Source organism: Pristis pectinata, chromosome 15 (genome assembly GCF_009764475.1).
Source record: "Pristis pectinata isolate sPriPec2 chromosome 15, sPriPec2.1.pri, whole genome shotgun sequence".
In the NCBI taxonomy this organism is placed as follows: domain Eukaryota; kingdom Metazoa; phylum Chordata; class Chondrichthyes; order Rhinopristiformes; family Pristidae; genus Pristis; species Pristis pectinata.
Genome location: NC_067419.1, coordinates 9518261 through 9544464, shown reverse-complemented (window position 1 = coordinate 9544464; position 26204 = coordinate 9518261). Strand labels below are relative to the sequence as shown.

Below are 26204 nucleotides of genomic sequence, written 5' to 3'. Positions count from 1 at the left end.
ATTATGGTACCACTTGATTATTCCCAATATTGACTTTGAATTTACAAGTCATTATCAAATAGTTTTGACACCTCAAATTTTTTCTTTACATTTGAATCTGCTTCAGTCTTTTACACATTATATGAATTAATTAATTGGTAAATTGGTTTATTATTGTCATGTATACCAAGGTACACTGGAAAAACTTCTCTTGCTTACCATTCATACAGATCAATTCATTACAACAGTGCATTGAGGTAGTACAGGGTAAAACAATAAGAGTGCTGTGGAAAAGTATTAACTCTCCATCTGGGAGAACAACTTAGTGATTGTGTCTCTTGAGAGAATAGGCTTCAATCCAAGCCCAGACCAATGCAATTCCTTTGCATGTTTGCTGAATGTGGGTGTGCCGCAGGGCATAAATTTAGACAGATTCAACCCAGTGGGTTCAATAATGGCAGAAGTACATGGGGCTACCAGTGGGAGATTCCTCTGCAGAAGTTAAATACTTGATTTGCATGTATCTTTTGCCCAAAAAATTGAAATCTATAGAGCTTAACATAATTTTTTTATGCCAAGTTAAAAGCCAAATGAGAATCTATTGGTGCTTTTAAAGGGGAGCTGGATGGACAATGGAGAGAGAATAACTTGCAGTACCTTGGGGAGAGAGCTGGGGAACGAAACTTGGGATGCCTTTATTAGGAGCTTACATGGACTCTTTTATGTCATCAGCATTAAACGATTATAGAATTTGGTTGAATTGAGGGAGCTTTCATCTGGAAGTGATCTGAGAGTATTTGATCACGAAGCTGAAATTGAACATACCCCAGTTTGGCCACGTGTTGCAGGTGGAAGTTTTTCCCTGGTCCACTGTAACAAACGCCACTCCGTCAGGTCCTCCTGCGTATCCCATTCTGCTTGGGCAGCTGGCTATGGAGTGCCATTTTGGAAAGAATGAAGACCATCTGAAGTCTGTCAATTCCAAGCAAAGCCCCCGTCAGGCTCCAGTCAGGTTACACTGCAGTCCCTCAACTGTGGGCCTGATCCAGAGCAGTAACCAAGAGCATGAGGAGCTTAATCCAGGGCTTGCACAATCCAGTGCAGCTCAAGAGAATCACAATATCACAGAGGCATGCCAGAGTCAATTCTGTATGTGCAGCTCTGCACCATCTGTCTGACTGGAGATACAAGAGACTGCAGATGCTGAAATCTGAAGCAAAAAAAAATTCTGGGTGAACTGAGCAGGTCAGGCAACATCTATGGAGGGAAATGGACAATGTTTCGGGTCAAGACCCTTCATCCTGAAATGTTGACCATCCATTTCCCTCCACATGCGCTTCCTGACCGGTGGAGTTCTGTTCCGAACCAAAAGCAGGAGACATTACGGAGATGGCCAGGAATAAAACAAGGCTCTAGTCAAACTCTGCTTTAATCTCAGGACATTATGCACAGTTTAAAATGCACAATCCATTGATGTACTGGACAACAAAGTGCAGGCAAGAGCAACATCACCCATTTAACAGCAATCTCACCTCTTGGCTGAGAAACTGAAAGCCAGACTTTTGTAAAAAAAAAGAAATGCTTATCAACTGGGCCAAGACTCCAGTACGGCACCACACAAAGTACAGCTTCATTATGCATGACATCTTTCTACTGAGACACTAAAGAACATACCTGGTGCAGGGTTTTGACTTGAAACGTCAACAATTCCTTTCCCCCTGCTGATGCTGCTCAACCCACTGAGCTCCTCTGGCAGATTGTTTGTTCCTCCAGATTCCTGCATCTGCAGTCTCTTGTGTCTCCAAAGAACATACCTGCCTTTTCAGGCATTTCCAGAAAATACAGCAATTTCCTTTCAACAGTGTCATTTGGAATACAGGAATAGGCCCTCCTGAACATTTTTAAAATGGTGGAGCAAAACTATGTCCAACTTGAGCCCATGTCTATACCACAATCACTGACAACTTGCAAGACAGGAAGCAATTCAGGCTACTGCATCTGTGCTGATCGTAGAAGAATTACCCAGCTTAATCCGACTTCCCAGTATCCAGTACATAGCACTGCAATCACAGACCTTCAAGGATATATTCACGTAATGGATAAATGTGATGAAGGATTCTGCCTTTACCACTCTCAGGCAGAGAGTTCCAGACTGCACCACCCTCTGGGTAAAAATATCTTTTCTCATCTCCCTTCCAATCCTTCGACTTTTAAATCTATATCCCCGTTTTTGACTCAAGGGAAACAGGCCCTTCTACTTAATCTATACTGTACCACTTGATTTTATAATTGAGCCTCCGCTGCTTCCCCTGTTCCCCCAAAAAAACTTACCCAACTTTTCCTCAAAGATTAAATTTTTCAATCCCAGCAACACCTTGAGAAATTCCTTTGTCCAGTGCATTATCTTTCCTGTAAAGTGGTGACTAATACCGTAGACAGTACTCAAGCCATGGTCTATGCAACATCAGTGTTATGTATCATTCTAGTATAACTTACCTGCTCTTCAGTTCCAAACAGCTAAAGAAAGGATGTTTTCCTTTATTGGTCTTTTTAAAGTATTTTATTGGTCCAAACTGCTGTGTCTTATGATTTATGGATGTACACTCCAAGAACATTTACTTTCTCTACATCATTTCATTCACACTACTTAGTGTCAGAGAAACAGGCCTTTGGCCCAGTGAGCCCACACCAACCATTTACAGTAACTCTGATGAACCTTTGTTTTCTATATACACCCCACATCCTCATCAACTCCCCCCAGATTCCACCTACACACTTGGGGCAATTTAGAATGGCCAATTAACCCTACCAACCTGCAAGTCTTTGGAAACTGGATCACCCTGAGGAAACCCACAGTCACAGGGAGAATGTGCAAATTCCATACAGACAGTGCTAGAGGTCAGGATCAAACCCAAGTCTCTGGCACTGTAAGGCAGCAGCCCTGTGTCACTGTGCCCTCATCTTGTCACCTCCCATAATTAGGTTAGCTTGCAGTTGGCTGTGTAATTGCCAGTGATAAAGAATGCTTTAGACCACCAGAAGGTAAAAGTGGTTATAGAGTTATACAGCACGGAAACACGCCTTTCAGCCCAACTCATCCATGCTGACCAAGTGTTGGATAGGAAAATGCCAAGTGGAATTTAATCCAGACAAGTGAAATAATGCACAGCCAACTACAAGCTAACCAAAAGATTTTTGTTTTTAAATACAGTTTATTCTTTCAGAGGCTGTGGACTTTGCTAGCAAAATCTGCATTCATTCTCCATATCTATCCTCTTACTCCAACAGATAATTAAGAGTCAACCACACCAGATCTCAATTTATACACAGACCAGCCAGGCAAGGACACTAGATTCCCTGGAAGGCAGATGAATAGATGGGTTGTTAACAGCAGTCAGTCACTGCATGATCACTATATTTGCTGACAACACAGGAGACCATTCAGCCCCGAGTCTATGTTGGCTCACAGACAAATCCCATTCCCCCAGTAGTTCTCCCCGTCCCATTACCGAGACTGGCTTTTCATTGCAGATTTATTTGATGACAAATTCCTGATTCCATTGTTGGAATTCACCTCTGCTCCCTCGAGCCATGGTCCAGGCAGCTTACGGACCTCCTGATAACCACCTCCTGACAAAGGGTCTTTGACCTGAAACGTGAACTGTTTCCCTGTCCACAGATGCTGCCTGACCTGCTGAGCGTTTCCAGCATTTTCTGTTTTATTTCAGATTTCCAGCACCTGCAGTTTTTCTTTATCTTCATTACAATTAAACACATTGCTTCAATAATCACCATCAACCTTGAGCCTGTTCGTTGCCATTGTTTTAGGGAGGGGCACCCTCTTATCATGCCAAGCCCAAAAGGTCCATGCCCAAAACACCAATCAGCCTGTGTGCCAGATTCTAATGATATTAGCACATATTTTCTGCCCTCTTGCCAGCTTATATTTGGTAGACTGAACGACACTCACTGTAGGATGAGGGATGGATGGTGATCTGAAACAGGAGCAGCAAATAGCTGCAATACAGCAGAAATAGAGATTAGGTTAATGGAATGAGGACTTTGTGTACAAGAATCTGGTAATGATAAGCAACCTGCTGTGGTTTGGCTGTGGGTTAGTTTGGGTCATCCATTGACTAATTTCCAAAAGATCAGCTAATAGAAGAGGAGGAGCTAGGATGGGAGACAAAGATTCCAAAGAGCTTACCCAACTGCATAATGAGGATTGTGCTACAGCTTGGGCTCCCAGTTAACAGGTCAGATCATTACGCAAAAAGGTCTTGCAAATTACGAGATGGAGAGACCGATTTAGCAGGAGCTGCAGTACAAGGGCAAGCTCAAATATTTGCTTCCTCAATGCCCAAAATACAGGCTACAGCCAGCATAATGAGGAGTGTTTTTCAACACACTGCATCATTGCAGCTGCCATCAGCAGAGTCCTTGAAATGCCCTTAAACTGCAGTCAGGGAAAAGAAGTGCAGCTGATAACATCAAATGAGTGCAGAGTCACAGAAACTGGCCCTTTGGCCCAAGTATTCCATGCCAACTAAGATGCCCATCACAGCCCACGTTTGGCCTATATCCTTCTAAACCTTTCCTATCCATGTACCTGTCTAAACACTTAAATGTTGTTAACACACCCGCCTCAACCACTTCCTCCGTCAGCTTATTCCATATACAGACCAACCTCGACGTCAAAAAGTTGCCCCCCAGGTTCCTATTAAATCTCTTCCCTCACCTTAAACCGATGCCCTCTAGTTCTTGATTCCTCAACCCTGGGAAAAAGACTGTTCACCTTCACCCTATCTATGCCCCTCAATTTTATACACCTCTAAGATCACCCCTCATTCTCATATGCTCCAATGAAAACTTCTCTCCACAGCACAGTCCCCCAAGTCCTAGCAACATCCTTGGAAATCTCCTCTGCACTCTTTCCAGCTTATTGGCATCTTTCATATATCAGGGTGACCAAAACTGAACACAACATTCCAAATGCAGCCTCACCAACATCTGTACAACTGCAACATAATCTCCCAACTTCTGTACTTGATGCCCTGGCTAATGAAGGCCAGTGTGTCAAAAGCCTTCTTCACCACCCTGTCTAGCTGCAATGTCACTTTCAGGGAACAATATACTCGTACTCAGAGGTCGCTGTTCTACAACACTCCCCAGGGCCCTACCATTCACTGTGGAAGTCCTACCCAAAATGTCTTTCCAAAATACGGCACCTCACATTTAGCCAAATTAACCTCCATTTTCCATTCCTCGGCCCACTTACCCAGCTGATCAAGATCCCACTAAATCCTGATAACCATCTTCACTTCAACACCACCACTTATTTTAGTGGCATATGGAAACTTACTAACGATGCCTTGTAATTCTCATCCAAATCATTGATATGGAACACAAATAGCAGTGGGCCTAGCACTGACCCTTGGGGAACACCACCAGCCACAGGCCTCCAGTGCCAGAAACAACCTTCCACCATCATTCTCTGCTTCCTACCATAAAGCCAATTCTGTATCCAATTAGCTAGCTTTTCCTGGATCCCATGTGATCTAACGTTCCATAGCAGCCTACCACATGGAACCTCAAAGGCCACGTGGACCATGTCTACTGCCCTGCCCTCATCGACCTTCTTGATTACTTCAACAAAACTCAATCAATTTCATGAGACATGATTTTCCACACACAAAGCAGTGCTGACTATCTCTAATCAACCAGTCTTTCCAAATGTTTATCCATCTTATCCCTCAATCCCTTCTAGTAACTTACCTACTCCAGATGTTAGGCTTACTGGTCTACAGTTCTCAGGCTTTTCTTTGCAGCCCTTCTTAAATAAAAGCGCAACATTAGCCGGCAGTTTTCTGGCACTCACCCATCACTAATAATGAAGTATACATCTTAGTCAAGGCTCCTGCAATTTCTTCTTTAGCTTCCCAGTGTTTTTGGATATACCCAATATGACCCTGGAGATTTATCTAACTTCATGTTTTAAGACATCCAATGACTCCTCCGCTGTAATGCAGACTATCCCCAAAACCTCCCCATTAACTATCTCAAGGTCCAAAGTCTTTCATGACTTTCTCCACGGTAAAAAGAGAAATACTCGTTGAGGACCTCGCCCATCTCTTGCGGCTCCACACAAAGGTGACCACTTTTTTGGTCTTTGAGGGGACCTATTCTCTCCCTCATTACTCTTTTTCCCTTAATAATGAAATCTCTTTGGATTCTCCTTAAACTTCTCAGCCAAAACCATCACATGCCCCCTTTTTGCCCTTCTGATCTCCTTCGTGGGTATAGTCTCACCACCCCTATACTCCTCCCAGGATTCACTTGATCTCTGCTGCCTGTACCTGATCCATGCCTCCTTTTACCTGACCAGAGCCTCAATATCTCTCATCATCCAAGGTTCCCTTCTCCTGCCAGCCTTGCCTGTCACAAACAGGAACACACAGGTCTTGAATTCTCGATACCTCATTTTTAAAAGCCTACCACTTGTCAGGCATCCCTTTCCCTGTATACAACTTAGTCCAATCAAATTTTGCAAGTTCCTAATACTGTCAAAATTTGCCTTGACCCAATTTAGAACTCTGACTTGTGACCAGATCTGTCCCTTTCCATAACTAATTTAAAACTACTAGAACTATGGTCACTGATCCCAAAGTGCTCCCCCCACTGACACCTCAGGCTCTTGTTCTGCCCTCCCAACAGTAGGACAAGCTTTGCCTTCTCCCTGGTTAGGCCTTCAAAAGGCACAGGGAAATTTTTCCTGAACACACTTAAATTCCACACCATCTAAGCCCTGAGCACGATGGCAGTCCCAGCCTATATTAGGAAAGTTAAAATCCTTAACCCCAACTATGACAATTCTATTATTCTTGCAACTTTCTATAATCTCCCTGCATATTTATTCCTCTAATAGAGAATGGGAATTAGGGGGCCTATAGTACAGCCCCAACATGGTGATCATCTTCTTATTTCTCAGCTCCACCCATGCAGCCTCACTGGACGATCCCTCAGTAATTTCATCTCGGACTACTGCCATGTCGTTCTCCTTAATCAGAAATGCAACTCCTCCTCCTCCTTCCTACCTATAGCACTTGCACCCTGGAACATTTAGCTGTCAGTCCTGTGCTTCCTCAGCCGTGTTTCTCTAATGGCTATAATATCCCAGTCCCACATAGCTATCCATGCCTTGAGTTCATCCACCTTACCTGCCAGGCCTCTTGCATTGAAAGAAATGCAATTTAATCCAACAGTCTTTCCTCACCCCTGTGCCATGCTGCTGCCTGCCTCAGCTACTGACCTTACCGTCATTGAATTCTGTCTCTACTTCCAGCCTCCCATCTGCCTCCCTTCTGATTTGGATCCCACCCCCACCAATCTAGTTTAAACCCCCTGTATTGGTACTAGCAAATCTGCCCACTCAAATATTTGCCTCTTTCACAGGTCACTTCTGTCCCAGAAGAGACCCCAATGGGCCACGAATCTGAATCCTTGCAACCTACACAACTCTTCAGCCACGCATTCATCTGCCATATCCTCCTATACTCACTAGCTCGTGGTGCATGGAGTAATCAAGAGATTACTACCCTCGAGGCCCTGCTTTTTAAACTTCTTTCTAATTCCTCATATTCACCCTGCAGGACCCCATCCCCTTGTCTACCCATGTCATCTGTGCCAACGTGCGCAACAATTTCTAGCTGCTCTCACATTCTCAGAGACATCCTTGACCCTAGCATTCGGGAGGCAACACACCATCCTGAAGTCTCTGTTGCAAACAGAGAATCTCCCGTCGGTCCCCCTAACTATCAAGTCTCCTATCACCATCAGCCTTCACCCTTCCCTGCTGAGCCTCAGAGCCAGTCCTGGTGCCACAGACCAGGCTGTGGCTGCTTTCTCCTGAACAGCCATACCCCCCCAACAGTATCCAAAATGACATTCTTGCTTTCAAGGGGAATGGCCACAGGGGAATCCTACACAGTCTACCTCCTCTACATTTCCTGGTGGTCACCCAATGATCTGCACCCTGCACTCTAGGTGTGAGCACCTCACTGAAACTCATCCACGATGCTCTCTGCTTCCCAGATGACTTTAAGTGCATCCAGCTCCTTAACAGTCAGCTTGGAGCAGCAGCTGGACACACTTCCCACAGGTGTGATCCTCAGGGACACTGCAAGTCTCCCCGATCTCCCACATCCTGCAGGACAGGCATACAGCTGCCCTGATTGCCATCGTGATGCTCCAAGTACAAAGATGAAAGTTGAGAGACCTTATTTACCCTGACTCTTACCTCTGCTCAGCCTCTTCACCAAAGCCTCACAGTCAAAGCCTCAGCACTTCGACCTCAAACACGGCCACTCTGCTACAGCCTGACCTCCTTTGATACCTGCACAGCAAGTTTTAAAGCCTGCATGCTCCTCCCTTCTGCTGCCAAGGTTGTTGGGTCTCAAAAAAACAACAAGCTTTCTTAGCTGTAGCACAGTAGCATTAGTTCTGGATTGATAATTACCAAATCTCAGCACAGCTCCAATTCCAGAATCACTTTAAGATTAAAGCACAACATTGTTTCCACAATGAGTGGGCATGCAGGCTTTACATTTGTGGTTACAAAAATGATCTGAATAATACTTTTTCTTTTTTAAGAAAAGCTTTTGAAAGCTCAGGAAGGCCAAGATTAAATATTTTTAAAAAGCACTTCAGGAGGGCTTTTGTCACTCTTCTCCCACCATTTAAGGTCACCGAATCTTGGCAAAGAACAGCTCCTCACATACCAATGTGCCTCTAACCACTCTGCACAATCTCAGCTATCCTTTTACACAATTACCAGGTGATATCACTGTCAAGATCACCACAACATTATCCTCTACTCATCTCTCCAGCAAACAACAGCAACCCAAGGACAAAAGGTCAATGACCCAAGATATTAATTCTGTTTCTCTCTCCACAGACACTGCCTGACCTGCTGAGCATTTTCAGCCTTTTAAAAAAATTTCTATTTATAATAAAAAGCCCATCCCTGACCAAGGTAAATTCAAACACCTCCAGGTGATCATGCAATTACAACAGAGTGGGACTGAATTGGGATATTCCAGTCGGAAGGACTCCAGACCATACCAACCAGTGCATTTAACAAATGTTTATTAACACAGCACTTCAAATGTTCCAGCAACATTCCAAAGTGCTGCAAATCCTATTAACTACCTTTAAAACAGGGCAACATCATGATTGTGGACAACAGAACTAGTTCAATAAATTGCCTGCCTCCCTTCAAATCATGTCAAAATAGCTCAAACATCCATCTTTATAAAGTCCCAAAAAAATGTACATCCCATATTACATTATCAGCCCAAAGGAAAAGAAAATTATTGCAGATTCAGGAAATCAGAAATAAAAATAGAAAGTGCTTGAAGTAATCAACAGGTAAGGCAGGGTTTAGAGAGAAAGAAACAACAGTTAACATTGCAGAGCAATGTTGTTTCATCAGAATAGGAAAAGTGAGAAAACAAGTGTTAAATTGCAGCAAGGGGGAGGAGTGGAGAACAAGAGGAATGTCTGTGATAGGGTGGAACTTAAGTTGTCCAGGGGACACAAATACACTAAGAGACAGTTGTTAATGTGGTACGTCTGAAAGAGATGAATGAGGTACAACTCAGGCTTCCAGTTAACAGGTTACATCATTTCACAGGTTTTGTTTTCCTCTCCACTGCCCTCATTCATCTCCATTTACACTCCTCCACACAGTACAACTGTGATTAACAAGCATTCTCACCCCAAGAGCTCCGCCATGGATATTCAAACCTTCTCCACCAGGTGATAAAACAATTGCATTAATTATGCATCTAGTTCGAGCAAAAGTTTATACCCAGCTGCAAGACAAAAATTTATACTTAGCTGTAAAAATAGAAATGTGTATCTAATCCACTCTTTTTAAAAAAACTAGCAACTTAAACATTCAAAATTCTGGAACCTGTTTTCACAACTGTTTCACTTGTTCATCTTTTGGACAGGAATGGCAAGATCAGTTTTTATTGCCCATCTCTAACTAGCCTTGAGGAGGTGGTGGTGAGCTGCCTTCTTGAACCTCTGGAGTCCTTCTGGTTTAGGTACATTGATAATGCTGTTGGGAAAGGAGTTCCTAGACAATTAAGGAAAAGAATTATTTCCCAAATCATGATGGTGTGTGACTGAGAAGGCCATAAGAGTCAGCGTGAAACAGCGTGGAAACTGGCTCTTTGGCCCGTGAATCTGCACCAACCAAACACCCATTTTATAAGAATCTCACCCCAAATCATTTCATTCCCCTCACATTCCCATCAATTTCCTCCCTATTCTATCATTCAGCAACACCTGAGGCAATATACAGCAGTCAATTAATCTACCATCTCATGTTTGGGACGTGGGAGTAAACTGGAGCACCTGGATGAAACCCACATGATCACAAGAACGGGCAAACTCCAGACACCACTGTCAGTCAGGATTGAGCCCAGGTCTCTGGAGCTGAGAGGCAGCGGCTCTACAAGCTGCACCACTGTGCTGTCCAGGGGAACCTTAAGATGGTGGTATCCCCACCTTCCTGTGCACTCGTCCTTCTTGAAGGTAGAGGTTGCGGGCTACAGTATTGGAATGGCCTGTTTGAATAACTCCAGTAAAATTTAGAATCAGATTTCTTGCTATCGCAAGGAGTGAATTAAATTAGCTGTAAGCTAGTTCCTGCAATGGAGGGGATCTCAGGAGGAAGCCAAGACACATCAACTACCTGGCACTTCTGTTTCCCAACAGTACAGCATTCTTGAACCACTTTGGGCCTTTTAATTGTACACCGAATTGATATCCACATGAGACATGGGTGCCTGATTACTAAGAATCAATTTTAGTTCCGAAGTATGGCAGCAGCTATACCTATTCCAGCAGGTGTTTCTTTTAAACACTAGAATCAAAACCAACATTTTGATTAAAGTTAATTATAGCTGACAGACTAAAGGAAAATTACTCTTGACAGTTCAGTGATTACTATTAATCATTTCACATAAAGGCAAAAAATGAAATGAATTATAGCCTTTTGTTACTTGATATGGCACAAATGATCAGATATTTTAGCACGGATCATATTCAGCAAGAATTAATAAACTTGAACCAGATTGAGTCCCAGATAGTAATCTATTCATTGTTTATTCTTTTACACGTGTAATCTTTTTGAATATATATTCCCCCAAACCCCAATTTCCTCCAGTCCTTTAAGACTTGTGAAGCACATTTTTCTTCCTCACCTCCATTTTAATTTCTTGGGTCTTCCATTTTGGATACAATCTACGTCCCACGTTTCCCTTCACTGTACCTTTCTTTCGCACTGAATATTAAATTAGTCAGCTATTTAAACGACAATTACAAAGCTCGTGGAATTTAATAAACTCAATCAGCAACTAATTAAGTGATTAATGTGTCAAATTTTGAGTTGCATTTGTAGCTATTTACACCTCTGACAGATGATGTTTTAAAAACTTGCTGCAACTAAACTTAAGGAATGCCTGTTTACGAATATCTGTAATCTGTCAGTAATCTGTTGATAGCAATTAGTGAAGAGTGGAAATGGCTAGTTTTATTAATTAGACACAGTTCCATCAACTCAAGCAGTACATTCCTTCTGGTCACTGTTTACTGGTTCAGTCAGCTGCCTATGTCCAAATCAAGTCCAGCTGCCTACTCTCTGGCTCTTTCCAAGCACCTACTCTCTGGCTCTTTCCAAGCATCCTCCAACTCCATCCACACACAGCCATCAGGATCACAAAAAACTCAATAGCTCCCTGCATCTATCCACTTGTTCCCCAAAACACTTCAGAACATATGGGAAATCCATGAACCAGAAAAAAAACTGCTCCATGGCACAATTCTTATTCAACATTGTATATCTGTTTGATCCACAAAACACCAAGAAAATCCTATCCTAAACAGCAGCCAATTTCCAATTTAATAATCCACATATAATTTACCTATTTCATTCCTACAATGAGATACAACATGAGATTAGATTAAGTGCACGTTAGAAATAGGTCACTTCGCCCCATGTCCATGTTTATGATCCACACAAAACCCTATTCCATGTGATATCACCCCATCCAATCAATCTATCCTTCCGTTCCCTTCTCTGACATGCTTATCCAACTGTCCTTGAACGCATCATTGCCGTTCACCTCAAGTTCCACCCTCACCACCAAGTAAAGAAATCCCTCTTAAATTCCTGAATGCATTTAATAGCAGCATTTTTGTATTTACAGACCCTAGTTTCCTGCTTCCCCAGTCTCCAACCACAGGGGAAACCCCTTCCTCCAGCAAGCATTCTAACATTTTTCATCAGACCTTTTCTTCAGCTTCAGTTCTGAACAGGGTGCTCCTGCTTCCACTCAACCTGAAGATATGGGGTTGGCTGGCTCACTGGCCACTGTAAATTGACCCTGGTGTGAAGGTGAGTGGTGGAGTCTGGGGAGAATTAATGGGAATATAGGGAGTTTAAAGAGGATTAGTGCAAGATTAGTTAAAATGGATGCTTGATGGTTGGATTGAAGGACCCATTTCCATGTTGTATGAATCTATGCCAAGAGGATCAGATTGGTTCCTTTCACACAACCACACAATGAGCTGTGCAGGAAAAACTTTGCATTTATAAATCAGAGAAGAGAAAATGCAATAATACAGATTGAGAGAGATCTAAAATTCAAATCTCCAGTGTCAGGTGGGGAGAAAAGCAATTGTTTTTGTCACTTCAGAGATAAAACGTTCAGCTTTCATTAAATAACCCAAGTTTAAATGTATATTTTAGAGGAACTGTTGCCATCAAAAAAGGGGAAGTAATATATCTACTTACAACTACACACAATATCTGAAAAATGATCTAAAAACCATTTAAACATACAATTTTAAATGCAAAAGTTCAAATCAGTGTCCTGCTTGAAAAGATACAAACACTGGACAGAGATACCACAACTGAGAGGGTTGAGGAGCAGTCACCAATTTTGCGTATACCAAACAATCAGCCGTTTTCAACAGGAGGTCTGATTCAAGTCACCTGCAGCTGTAACCATTCCTTTCTCCATTTGTCCCAACAATCCTCAAACAGAGCTTCACTTGGGAGCACGGTATCAACGAATTTACAAAAATAGGGATGAGTAAACTGGACCAAATCCAAATAATCATGCTCACCACAAACTGAATTTAGACTGGGAAATGCATCAAGAACTGGTCAAAACATTTGGAACTGAATACTCCCTACCAGAAAACAGAGCACTTGGCCATAGTGCAATGGCAAGAAATTAGTGCCTTACATTCCTTACAAGAAATTTAAGGATGTTAAAGACAAACACGCAAGATGAGAATGTGAAATGAGGTCATGTTGACTCTTCAAGACATTGGACAGTTATATTGTTAATGCAAAGCTCTCAATTTACTGCAAGTAGAGTCAAAGTCTACTCCAATGTATAATTCTATGAAAGAACAAAGTACACCCATGTTAAAGCAGGAGAATTACTGCACACCAGACTGACCTTGAACAAACCAGTGGGATGTGATTCCATCATTTTATTTGGAACAGGCTCACAGAAGCAGTCACAGATCTGGGATTGAGGGGCTACAACCCATCTGGAATAATGGGCCAGAGCTTGCAGGAAATGCCAACGACCCTGCACAGAACTCCTGGTACTTCCCCACCCCCTCAACTGCACATTCCATAAAGCTCTGGATCCCCATGGAAATCTAGTAATATCAAAAGTTGTCCACTGTTTGTCAACAATTTCTTAAGTATGCTCTAGACTCGTTATCTAAAGAAACACTGGACTTTTGACACACCTAGCAGTTGACTAAGCCACAAGACATTAATTAGTTGGATGCCAAAAGTTTTTTTTTTGTGTTTTGGTTATCTTGTGGGGTCCAAAGAACCACATAACCTAACATTTACCACTGAGGAGCCCATTTGGTTTGGAAGTGCAGTTCAAATTGTACTTCCACAAAAGGCAAGTTTACATATCTACATAGATCAGTGGTCAGAGTTATTGAGTAATACAGCAGGGAAACAGGCCCTTCAGCCCAACTCATCCATGGTGCCCACCAAGCTCAACCCATTTGCCCGTGTTTGGCCCATATCCCTCCTTTTCATGTACTTATCCAAATGTCTTAATGGCGATTGTGGGAAGCTCACCTCCATCAACAAGCTCCGTCCTACTAAATGAGATTCAAAGAAAAAAAAATCATGGATTAATAGACAAAACAAATGCCAAGTTTATAAAGTAGATGTGGAGATGTACTGAACTGGATTTGACTAATATAAACATCACTACTTTATACAAAATAAACAACTGATTTACCACAGAAGTGACTAAGACAACACTGAAAAAAAGGTTTCCTGTGCTTGGAGGAAAGTAGGGAACAGATACAAAGTCATAATGGGAAATCAAATTTCGGTAACCCAAAGCTTGCTCTGAGGGATGAATTTTAAAGGAGGCTTTTGAAGGTGGAGACAGAAGTTCAGAGGCAGAAGGTTTAAAGATCAGGAGAAACCCTGCAGAAATCTGAGCTCAAAGAATTCAATGGGAAGTGAAAGTTCTTTGCACAGATGGCAGATTCAATGAAGAATTATTTATCACAAGCTGTTGTTGAAGCATGGCCCATAAATTATTTTAAAACTAATTAGTATTTAAGGAAAAACTAACAGAGGTGGGAAGGGAAGAGAGGAGGATTGGCAAGTCGTGCAGAGAAACATGCACGTGGACTTGAAGGGACAAGTCAACATTTCAGGGCTCTGCTCCTTCAACTCCCTGCCCTATCCTGTCCCCCATGCAAGTGCCGTTAAATTTGAAGTCTTCAAGTTAAAATCCCTCCGCAGCCTTGTATACACTTCTCCAAACATGACCACCTGCGTTTTGGTAGGGTCAGAATAATCAGGGGATAGATATTGCTAGAGTTAACAGCATCACCTAATGGCTGAAGAAGAACTCTGAGGCAAAGGGGCAGGAGGATCAATCGAGTTGTGGTCCACACAGGGACCAACAGAGAGCAGACTAGGAACATAGTTCTAGGAGGGAGAACCAGAATTACTAACCAACCCTTGGCATAGGGGTTAACAGATCAGGGATCTAAATGCATGGCTGGAGGAATAGTATTAGGTGACAGGGTCCTCAATTTTTAGGGAAGGGGAGCTCTTGCTCTGGAAACTAAAAATGAGTTTAGATCATTATCCTGGTGAATTTAATTATTAGGGTGGTAGACAGGGGTTTTAAACAAACCAGCATGGGAAGAAAAGGTATAGATGAAGGTATGCCCATCAAGAATGAACAGAAAACACATGTACAACCACAGTGTTCTGACAAAATGTTTCTGACCTGAAATGTTAGCTCTGTTTCTCTTTCTACAAATGCTGCCTGGCCTGCTAAGCATTTCCAGCATTTGTTGTCTTTGTTATCTGTCTAAAGCCATGCAGATTGAGTCAAGGAGGGACAGAAAGATTAACCACAATAAAAGGGGAATTCAGCACGAGGCCAAATTGGGCTACACCAGTAAAGTGTTAACATTGAAGGTCTCAAGTAAAACTCTGATAATCCATTACCCAACTATTTGGAAATCCTGCTGGCTCAGCAACCAGGTGATATTTGCCACCTTCCCATTCAACTCACTGGGTTCACTGGAAAATTATTAATATTGAGTAACATTGAGTATAAAAAATGAATTAAGAATATGGGGTATTAATTAGAATAACATCAATTTGTCCAAATAATGTCAGTCCAGCAAAGTCCCAAGCATTCCAGATTATCTGAGTTTTACTGTACTGTTTATCTGAACTGGCAAAACATTTGCCCCAAGGTAAATGAATTAATACCTTGAACAAACAGGAAGTAAATCAGTTTGATTTGCTCATCCTTCATATAAAACAGAAGGAAGGTTGGAAATTAAATATTCCAGGATATATGACCTTTAGGAAAATGGCAGAAGGGAAAAAAAGAGGTCTGTAGCCCAAAGAACTGAAAAGATTGACGCAGACGGAAGAAATGAATCCAGAAAAATCAGTTTGATCACAAATACAACATAGAGGACAAAGTTACCGGGAGTCCAAACAATAGTCCAGAGCCTTGAAGTGAGCAAATCAGAAGCATGTAACAGTGGTTATGCAATAATCCTGGGAGAGTGATCTTCATTAGACTTAGCAAACTAAATAACCAAAAGCAGCTTTGAACCCATGCTCATGGAAATTGTGTGTGTTTTCTGGAACAATATGTTCAACAATATGCTGAAGAATAAGTTATTTTAGATAAAAATTACTATAATTCCTGTCTTTTATGTCTTTACACTGTACTACTGCAAAACAAATTTCACATCATTAGTCAATGATAATAAATCTGATTCCAGATATTCAGAAACTCAAAGTAAAATATCCTCAAAGGAAGTATGATTATAACATGATGAATTTCACATTGTGGGTAATGTGACATGGTTAAGTCCTATAGTTAAACAAAACTAAGAAAGTCTGAGAGCCTAGTTAACCGGGGTAGATTGGAGATTTAGATTAAAGCCATGATACTAAAGCCTTAAAAAAAAGCACAAATTATCAAGATTACGAGGAATAAACACTAAGAAAAGTGGTACAAGCATGACTGATAGAAGTTAAAGATAGTATTAGATTAAAATATTAGATGCTACCAAAAGCATACAAGGCTCAGGATTTTACTAAATCAAAGCTCAACAAGTTGATAAAAAGCAGAATGAAGAGAAACTTACAGAAACCAAATACAGGAGAATTTACAAGAGAATTTCTGAGCACATCCAAAGAGATTAGTTATGGTAAACATGGGTCCCTTAGAGACAGAGACAGAAAAGTAATAAGATGAAATGGCAAAGAAATTGAACAGATTTTGTGCCATCACAGAAAATATAGAAATTGTAGTTAACCAATGATCTAATGAGAGTGGAACACTCAAATTATTAATGAAGACAATAGAAAATTAATGGAAATAAAAGCAGACCAATCCCCCAGCCGGATATCTTACAGGGTTATAAAAGAGGTGGCTGTGAAGACAGTGGATACATTGGTGTTGATCTTCTAGATCTCAATCCCGATTTGTACCCCTGAGCAGTCTGAGGATTGCAAGGATTTAAAAAAGTTTGAAGTAGTAAACAAATGTCTCTCACTGAAGGGTTTGGTAGCAAGCCAGCGAGAAAATCATACAAGCAGAGTCAACATGATTTTACAATGCCAAAATACAATTAAAGAAAACCATTGGAGTTGACATTATGTCAAAAGGATGTCATATCTTAGGATCCTTAAAAGCTTTCAATAAGGGGTCAAAAGTAACACACTCAGAGAAAATACATTAGCACAGATAGGAACAGTAAGAGTAAACAGGCAATTCCAAGTTTCAATACATTACTAGCACAGTATCAGAAGGCTCATCATTAGGGCTCAGCTAATTACAATCTAAATCAATGGCACAGATGGGGTGTCCAAGTGCAATTAATCCTAATTTGCTGATAATATAAAGCTAGGTAGGAAAGCAAACTGAAGGGAGGAAGCAAAGCAATTAGGCAGACAAACATTGCTTATGAGCAAGGATGTCTTGCTGTGATTATATTGGGCTTTGGAGAGAACACGCCTAGTCTACTGTGTACAGTCTTGGTTTCCTTACCCAAGTGTAAACTTGCCTTCCAATAACATTTCATTGGTTTGATTCCTGAGATGAGATGAGGAGAGAGTCAGAAGGATTTTGTCTATATTCTTTGGAACTCGGAAAATAAGAGGTGATCTCATTAAAACAAGATTCTGAAAGGTGCCTTCCCCTCGTTCAAGAATGTAGAACCAGGGGCAGAGGCTCATGGACAAGAAAGGTTTAAGAGGAATATGGTCCAAATGGGGGAGCTTAGATGGACATCTTGGTCAGCATGTATGAGTTGGGTCAAAGGGAACTGTTTCCTTGCTCTCTTGCTCAAGACGATGTGTCAACCATTTGGGACTGACATCAGGAGAAGCTCATTTATTCTGAAGATACGAATCTTTGGAATTCTGTCCCAGAGAGCCATGGCAGCTCAATCAATCACTATCCTGAAGTTGATTGACTTTTGGGAACTACAATGAATCAAGAGTTATTTGGATAGGATTCAGAAGTGAATTAATAGTTCAGTCAGGACCCAATTAAATAGCAAAACATCTCAACGAGCTATATGGCTTCACCCACTCCTACTAATAGCTTAATCTGATGTACCTCCTCTCCCATTGAAAGTATCAGTGGCAAAACTACCAGCCATTTGGGACATGTTGTCTTGTCCTCTCGTATCAACTCTTCAACCAGAACTCTCTGCCAACAATTTGCATTTCTGTTCCTCTTATTGTGAAGTGCCGTGGTGCATTCAAGGCAGATTGTGGAAATGCAAGTCATTCTTTCTGTTGGCCCTGCAGGCAGTAGTAGGCGGAACTTGAGAATGGACAAAAGCCGTGCACTGTTCAAGCTGCTGAGGTTAAAGAGGGCATAACCACGCAATAAAAGCTTAAATAGCATATTTATGAATCCTTGCAAACTGAGAATCAGAGAACAAAAGACAGTCAATATGTAGGATCAATTCACAAGTCAGGGAATTCAGGGAAGCTCCACTGTGTCAAATCTTTCCTGCAAGGTGCAGGAGCCTATGTGGCCCATCAGGTTCATGCCAGCTCTGAAGGAAGCAATCACATTAGTCCCTTTCCCCACTCATTTCCCTATCCCCCTACAACATGTTCTCTCCCTCACATGTCTATCAACTCCTCTTTGCTTCTTTTTGCCATTAACCTGCAATTTGAGGGGTAATTTGAGCAGCCAATTAACCTGCCGGTACGTTTATGGGATGTGAGAAGAAACCAAAGTACCCAGGGGAAACCCACACAGTCATGGAAATAATGCACAAAAAAAACCCCAAAGTCGGGATCGAACCCGGGTCCCTGGAAACATGAGCACCAACTGCAACACCACTACAGTGCCTCTAATCAAGTGAGATGAACTCCCAGATGGGTCTATCAATGGCACATTGCCATACAACTGTCAGAACCCTTTCCCTGTAACTGTATCAATGAATCATCAGCCACAGCTCTATTCCAGATCCACTTCCAATATGCTTCCCATTCCTCACTGGAATGAATCCTGGTCCTGGCAAAGACCTGGTTGCTGTTCTTCAGTGTAGAAGTTGCACAATCTAATAACAGTCTTTCTCATCTGATTCAAACACCATCTGCAAATGGAGCAAGTCTTAACTCATGTTGCACAGTGGCATCTTTACCCTCACCACCACCAATCCCCCCTCCCCCCCAACCAACAAACCTCCTCTAATCTTCCTATGCCCAAATCAATTCCTTCTGGGATCTCCTCTCCCTTTACCCAATGGACACCCTGAGCCGAGAAGGTAAAGAACCTTGCACTATCCTAGTTCTGAAGACGTGAGAAGGGATAGCATCTAAAGCTTGGTGATTTGAATGAACCTAAATACCCAGTGTTCCTTCTCCCCCTGACAACTATTTTCTCCTGTTATTTAATTCCACCCTTCAACCTCAACTCACCCGTTTCTCCAAACCTGCGGATTCTACACAGATCTCAACTGCCAATCTGGACAATGGCAGCATACCCACCTGTACAAGGGTCATGGGTTTCAGATCCACTCCAGGAGAGTCGTCTTCAGTGTTTTTGCACATAATTGAGGGTGCTATCTTTCACTTAAAAATTTATACCAAGTCCACATCTGGTCTACCACATGGACATAACAGATATCAGGGCAATATTCAGAGGAATGTTCCTACTGGTCAATACGAGCCCTTCCCTCAACCAAAATCATTCAGTCGTATCCGCCTGTCTTGCTGCTGTTTATATACATTATAGTCCCACAAATGGGCTATGTTACAACAATGACTACAGTTCCAAAAAAGCACTTCATTGTCAAGAGATTTGGGGTGGAACTGATATGAAAGTTGGTGTAATCCAATTTCCTTTTAATAATAAAGGATGCAAAGTTCCACAATCTCCAAAGTTCTAATTGAACACAAGAATATTATACTTAGAGTAAGACTTACCCAATTAAACAACTACACCTTTCTAGTTTGACAACAGATTCCCATGGCCCCAAGCTTTTCTTTTTATTCTCAAGTCCTCTCCATATCCAACAATACAGCACAGTTTCCTCTATCATAAGATTTGCCATAAATGTAATGTAAAAGATAGCACAGAGAATAGCAGGGTTCTCCCTGGTGCCTTTTTCAACATTTATTCCTCAACTAACATTTTTAAAGACATGTGTTATTGATCTGATTGCTGTTTGTGGGAGCTTTTTGGACACAAATTTGCTATGTTATAATTGCAACTACATTTCTTTGCCTATAAAGTGTTTTGGGACATACTAAGAATGTGGAACAAACTATTTGTATGAAAAATTCTCTCTTTAGTCAGTCAGGAGAGACCAATATTTAACTGATGACTCCCTTTTAAGCCATTATGCCTAATTACTGCATGGAAAACTGCATATTTATCAGATGCAATTGCTTAGTTAAACCTACAGGTTCGTGAGACCATATATTCCTTTTGCTGCAGAAATGTGTGCATTAGGTTTACACAAGCTGATGCTAAGAAACAGAATGGATGTGCTTTTAAACACAACTCAGGACCACTGGCTGACAAAATAAGAGCTCTGGGAAATCAAAGTCAAATGACTCTCCTTACTTATAGAATACCAAACATTTGATAGACACAAGAGATAATTTAAAATGAAGTGAGAAAGTCACATTGTGACATTAAGGGCCAAATTAAGAAGTGGGTATGAAAACCAGTGCCGATTTAAGGAAATTTTAAGCTTATTTGGAAAAAAAAGAGGAAAAACATTTTATGATAACTAAAGGAAGATTTCTGATTTTGGTTTTGTTTCTCACTAAATATCCCAGATATCCTTTGTTTGCTTCTGGTTCTAATGAAATTCAGTATCAGGAAGCAAATGAGGCTGATACGTGACTGGTGAGATCCACAAATGTACATTTAGTTTTCCAATACTGTGATGGTGGATGAAAAGCAACATTCTACATTGATTCACATTATATTTTCAGTGTGCTGCCCCCTCACTGGATAGGTTCTAGCTGAAGTTTGCTTTCAGGAGTCCAAGTCTCGTACTGAGGAAGAGCAGTCAAGGTGGTAGAATAGTTTCTCCGAGGTAGACTGTAACCACACTTGGTCCAACCACAGCCTAAGAACCAGATTTTAAACAGATGATCACATCTGCTTGTCACAGTCCATGCTGCACTTTGCCAAAGTTCTGCCAGAAACACTCAACAAGTATCAAGTGTGAGTCAACATGAGTGGGGTTTGCCATCAAATCCAGGCCAACTTTAATCCTGGTAAGCGGCAGCTTTTGCAAATACTTTTTTCTTATCTGAGCAGTTAATATTTTCTCATTACCTCCTGAATTTTCATTCAATAGAATACAACATACCCAATATATTTCTCAAGAGGAGTCCATTTGACCAGTCAGCTCCATGCTGCCTCACATCAGAGCAATATCATGCCCATTCCCTCTCTTTTATGCTGCAGCCCAAGTTATTCCCTCACATGCCCATCAATTCCCACTTGATTGTTTTTGCCACTGACATACAACCAAGGGGCAATTTACAATAGCCAACCAACCAGTGCGCCTTTGGGATGTGGGAGTAAGACCAGAACATCCAGAGGAAACCCACACAGTCAAGGGTAGAATATGCAAAACTCTAAAACAGCACCAGGGGTCAGGATAGAACCCAGATCCCTACAGCTGTGAGGCAGCAGCATTACTGTTATGCCAGGATGCCACCCTGACTTATTAAGAACAATTTGGTTAAGGGGCAAGGCCTCCAGACCCAACTATATTTTTTCACATTCATTGTATTCAAGGAAATTCAGTTGCAAGTTAGTGGAAGTCCCCCTATATTGATTTAATAGCAGCTTATAGTACATTGAAGGGCAAAAGGAGGAGACCATGATACATTTCTCTCCTTTTTAGATTCCTGGTACTAGGTAACAGAGGATACCCATGTCAACAACAGGCAGATTGCAGAGTGACAATCAGCTCTTGGACCACACCCACCAAAATGGCCCGACTCTGCTTATTTGAAATTAGCTCCAGGCAACTGGGGTGGTTTAGACATATTCCTGGGAGAAGACTGTAAAGGACAAAATGTACAAGAGAAACAATTACTCTCCAGAGGGTGGACAAACAGCAGCAACTGCCCAGGAGATGCTTGGTCTCAGTAACACAAACACCATCACCAGCTTCCCTGGCACCCTATTTCCTTAAACACCACACACTGTTCCTACTTTCAAAGTTTTCTTCCCATAATATGGAGAAATCTGGAGATACAATGCCAATCAGAAGACACAGCAAAAGTCAAATAATATTGATCAGTTACCAATCATAAATATTGATCAAACTAGTTAGTAAATTCTTGTTGCAAAATTTAAAAAGATATCGCCCATTTTAAAATGAGGTGTTAGAATAGTAACCAGAGTCTTTTACACATACACACAGTCATCGATGTAAGGGTGGTTGAGGTGTGGATCACTCTCCCGTTGATAATCGCTCTCCGTCTAGTGGGATGGATCATAAACCCAGCATGTTACTAACATACTGACACACTCCCGAGTGAGAATGTCACTCCCTCTCACACATATTTATAACACAAACATGCAACTGTCCTGTGTCCATGACCGAGTTTTTGGGCACATTTTGAAATAATCGAATAAAAATATCCTAATTGTCGATTATTTTTTCACCTCATCTGCGGGGTATCTCAATTTATAAACCTTGAAGCAAAATAGCTAATTATTCTGGCAGGAAGGCAAAAATATTTTAAGAGATTCACCGCACCGTCCAGATGAGGCGTCACCTTGGTTGCGGGACACAGCATCTTTTGCATTTTTAACAGAGCGAATTACATGAAAGTATTAGCTTTTTAAAAGCCTTGCATTGATAGATTTTTTTCTTATAGTTTTAACCGTACGTGTAACTTTGAAGGGTTTTCAAATTATACTTCAATGACAAAATAAAGAGCGCGATAAGAATGAAATGAGCAGAGATACAAGATCGCATGCTGCAGTGCAGCCACTGGCATTAACCGTAGGCATGGAAAACGCTGCTAATTTCTGTGACAGGCTACTCGACACCCGATTCATTACACTTACCGGGAACCGGTTCTGCACCGACCGCTTACAGCTCCGTGCAGTGCACCTGGATCCCCGGCTCTACCCAGCGCCTCGCGCTCCGCCCCTGATTGACAGCTGCCCCCGCGCCAGCGTCGGCCCCGATTGATCGAGCGCGGTGCCAATCAAGGACACAGCGGCCTATCAGCTACGCGCTGCGGTGCTGAGGCGGGGCGGGGCGGCTCTGCCCGGTGCTCCCGCTGCGGCAGCAGCTCGCCGGCTGCATTAGCACCAGCGGCGGAGTAGCTGGACTGGGGCAGCCGCAGTGTGAGGCAACGATACATGCACCAGCCCCGCCCCTCTGTACCGGCTTCTCGTCCGCTGCGCCAGCTACCTACCAACTTGCAACCCTCCCTAACCAGATCCTTACCCCCTCTGCAAAAGCCCTTCACCCTCCGCAAACTACTCCCATCCCCTGCAACAGCCCCGCCTCCCTGTTCTACCTCCCCAGACCAACTAACAACTCCCTCTACCCCCAGCACCAGACACTTACCCAGGTACCAGACCTTATGTACAAACCCCATCCCCTGAATCGGTCCACCCGTCTGCAACAGCACCGCCCTCCCCATCTCTGCGCCGCCCCCTTGCACCAACAGTACCACCCCTCCTCACTCGGCCACTGGCAACGGAGCAGCAGGGTAAATTGCTACGGTGTACGATGCAATGGGCGAGATGCCGGGGGGACAGAATGCAGGGTAGCCCTTGAAACCGAGTTTCCTCGGTCCTTCGCAGTCGCACCTGCACTGCGGAGTGGATGCGGACAAACCCCGGGGAGCAGGGCAGGTTCTTGCTCTCCGGGCTCGCCCCCCAAGCAACCCATGCATAATGGAGCCGACGGCAGGACAAATTTTCACTTTAATTTTCATGCAGCACTATCTGCGGCAGCCGCCCCTCCAGGAAAATCAACCCAATTTGCAAGCTGAAGTAACTTCAGGTCTGGTGAACCGTGCACCCCGAGAGTCCCCGAGCGATCACAGTAGGGGAACCGATAGCCCGAAAGTTGCAACGACGGAAGGTTGGCAGGGGACGAAAGTGGGATCACTGACTCCCTCACCCAACATCCTGGGAGTGCGGGGTAAAACAGAACAAAAGATCAGACCATGTAAAAGCATGCAACACTAGGTCATAATACAGGCAAGACTAAAGGTAATTGTATCACAGCAACATGTTGCTAGGAGCAACAGCAGAAGGAAAGCAACTGGGCAACAGTGCCCCTCTTGAGAAAACAATGCACAGGCAGCAGCATTTTCTTGCCCTTAATGTATTATGATCATGCAGGCAAATTATGCTCAACATTATAATGAGGACCTCCAGGTTGTGCACTGGGAGCACACAGAAGCCCAACGTTAGCGCCAGAAGGCGCCCACCACCTTCCAAACTACTCCTCCATCCACCTACCCCATTGGCCACCCACCTACCCCATTGGCCTCATCAGCCAATCTAGTGTGAAAGCAAGTCATCCTGGATCCAATGGGACTGTTACCGATGTCACCGTGGAACTGAACCCGGAAAAATGTTCAGTTCCAACGGTGATGTTGATCGCCTTTCATGTGTGGTTGTCACCGGTGTCCGTTGCTCATCCTTCCTACAGGAAACAGCCATTTAACCCCTTGAGCCTGTTTGGCCACTTGATGAGATCATGGACTCATGCAGCAGGGAAACAGAACCTTCAGCCCATCAAGTCAAGTCCACGTTGACCATCAAATACCCTGATACTCTCATCCTACATCAATTCCATTTAATTCCCCCAACATTCCCTTAAACTCCCCCCAGATTCTTCCACTCCCCTGCACACTGAGGGCAATTTACAGCAGCCAATTACCCGCACGTCTTTGGGATGTGGAAGGAAACTGGAGCACCCAGAAGAAACCCACATGGTTACATGGAGAACGTGCCAACTCCAAGCAGACGGCATCGGAGATCAGGATTGAACCGGTGTCACCGGAGCTGTGAGGCAGCAGCTCTAATCTTTGCACCACTGTGTTGCCACAGAGATCAGGACTCATCCGTGACACAATACCTTTCTTTTCCCCACATTCCCTCATATTGCTGGTTAGGAAAAGTCTATCAAAGTTAGATTTAAAATTAACTATTGGCCTACAATTGACAACCAATTGCTGATGGTGGAGATGAGTCTGAATTCTTTGTGTGAAGAAATGCTTCCTCATTTCAACTGGTAATTGGTTTATTACTGTCACAAGTGAAAAGCTTTGTTTGCATGCCATCCAGACAGATAACTCCATACAAAAGTATATTGAACCATAGAACAGTACAGCACAATACAGACCCTTCGGCCACCATGTTGTGCCGATCTTTAAACCATGCCTAAGACTATCTAACCCCTTCCTCCCACATATCCCCCTATTTTAAATTCCTCCATATGCTTATCTAATAATCTCTTGAATTTGACCAACGTACCTGCCTCCACCACTACCCCAAGCAGCGCATTCCATGCCCCAACACTCTCTGGGTAAAAAACCTCCCTCTGATATCTCCCTTGAACTTCCCACCCATTACCTTAAAGCCAAGCCCTCTTGTATTGAGTACTGGTGCCCTGGGAAAGAGGCTCTGGCTGTCCACTCTATCTATTCCTCTTAATATTTTGTATACCTCTATCATGTCTCCTTTCATCCTCCTCTCCAAAGAGTACAGCCCTAGCTCCTTTAGTCTCTCCTCATAATCCATACTCTCCAAACCAGGCAGCATCCTGGTAAATCTCCTCTGCACCCTTTCCAACGATTCCACATCCTTCCTAAAATGAGGCGACCAGAACTGGACACAGTACTCCAAGTGTGGTCTAACCAGAGTTTTGTGGAGCTGCATCATTACCTTGCGGCTCTTAAACTCGATCCCACAACTTATGAAAGCTAACATTCCATAAGCTTTCTTAACTACCCTATCCAACTGTGAGGCAGCTTTCAGTGATCCATGGATATGAACCCCCAGATCCCTCTGCTCCTCCACACTGCCCAGAATCCTGCCATTAACCTTGTACTCCGCCTTGGAGTTTGTCCT

The 26204-nt window shown here is 42.8% G+C and overlaps 1 protein-coding gene across 1 annotated transcript in view; it reads right to left on the bottom strand.

Moving 5' to 3' along the window:
• Positions 1–23247, bottom strand: part of LOC127578251 (contactin-1-like) — a 659394-nt gene extending 636147 nt beyond the window's left edge. Inside the window, 1 exon segment of the mRNA XM_052030032.1 lies at positions 23172–23247. The gene's annotated coding sequence lies outside the window, so the exon portion shown is untranslated.
• Between the last annotated feature and the right edge of the window lie 2957 nt (positions 23248–26204).